This window comes from Cherax quadricarinatus, chromosome 1 (genome assembly GCF_038502225.1).
Source record: "Cherax quadricarinatus isolate ZL_2023a chromosome 1, ASM3850222v1, whole genome shotgun sequence".
NCBI lineage: Eukaryota > Metazoa > Arthropoda > Malacostraca > Decapoda > Parastacidae > Cherax > Cherax quadricarinatus.
The window spans coordinates 13,692,037-13,693,789 of NC_091292.1; positions in this window are offsets into that span (position 1 = coordinate 13,692,037).

A 1,753-nucleotide genomic window follows, 5' to 3' on the forward strand; every position below is an offset into this window, starting at 1 on the left:
CCCTTCATGTCCCTTCCCTTCATGCCCCTTCCCTTCCTATACCCTTCCCTTCATGCCCCTTCCCTTCCTATACCCTTCCATTTATGTCCCTTCCCTTCATGCCCCTTTCCTTCCTATACCCTTCCCTTCATGCCCCTTCCCTTCATGCCCCTTCCCTTCCTATACCCTTCCCTTTATGCCCCTTCCCTTCCTATACCCTTCCCTTCATGCCCCTTCCCTTCCTATACCCTTCCCTTCATGCCCCTTCCCTTCCTAAACCCTTCCCTTAATGCCCCTTCCCTTCCTATACCCTTCCCTTCATGCCCCTTCCCTTCCTATACCCTTCCCTTCATGCCCCTTCCCTTCCTATACCCTTCCCTTCATGCCCCTTCCCTTCCTATACCCTTCCATTTATGTCCCTTCCCTTCATGCCCCTTTCCTTCCTATACCCTTCCCTTCATGCCCCTTCCCTTCCTATACCCTTCCCTTCATGCCCCTTCCCTTCCTATACCCTTCCCTTCATGCCCCTTCCCTTCCTATACCCTTCCCTTCATGCCCCTTCCCTTCCTATACCCTTCCATTTATGTCCCTTCCCTTCGTGCCCCTTTCCTTCCTATACCCTTCCCTTCATGCCCCTTCCCTTCATGCCCCTTCCCTTCCTATACCCTTCCATTTATGTCCTTTCCCTTCATGCCCCTTCCCTTCCTATACCCTTCCATTTATGTCCCTTCCCTTCATGCCCCTTCCCTTTTATACCCTTCCATTTATGTCCCTTCCCTTCATGCCCCTTCCCTTTCTATACCCTTCCATTTATGTCCCTTCCCTTCATGCCCCTTCCCTTTCTATACCCTTCCATTTATGTCCCTTCCCTTCATGCCCCTTCCCTTCATATGCCCCTTCCCTTCATATACCCCTTCCCTTCATATACCCCTTCCCCTCATGCCCCTTCCCTTCTTATACCCTTCCATTTATGTCCCTTCCCTTCATGCCCCTTCCCTTCATATGCCCCTTCCCTTCATATACCCCTTCCCTTCATATACCCCTTCCCCTCATGCCCCTTCCCTTCTTATACCCTTCCATTTATTTCCCTTCCCTTCATGCCCCTTCCCTTCATATGCCCCTTCCCTTCATATGCTTCTTCTCTTCATGTCCCTTCACTTTCTATATGCTTCCCTTCATGCCCCTTCCCTTTATACCCCTTCCCTTCATGCCCCTTCCCTTCATGCCTCTTCCCTTCATGTCCCTTCCCTTCATTTCACCTTTCCCTTACCTAATTCTTTATCCCCCTTCACCTTAAGAGACACTGAGTCCAGCAGTTGCACCTGAGTAACTTGATACTCTGACCTATACATGTGGTATTTCCAACATTTTGCTTCAGTTACCCATGTAGCGGGTCAACCTGCCATAGTTACCCCTTTGTCTTCTATAAATAACTTAATTACCCCTTTCTCCTCTGTAAATAACCGTAATTACCCATCTCCTTTTTAAAAATAACCGTAGTTACCCTCTCCTCTTCAAAAAATAACAGTAGGAACTCCTCTCTTTAAATAATAACCATAGTCACCCCTCTCCTCTTTAAATAACAGATATTTCAGGCACAAAAATTGTATGTCTTTCAGTAAGTGTGCTGAGCGCGCTCTAATTCCCACTTTAAGGATTAAAAATATTCTTGTCTGGTGGTGAGGGAAGTTAATTAATGTTCCCAGTGTAGTCGATAGGCTATGATGACCTCCGTTAACCAACCAACTTATGTCTTTTGGAGCATACCGGGTGA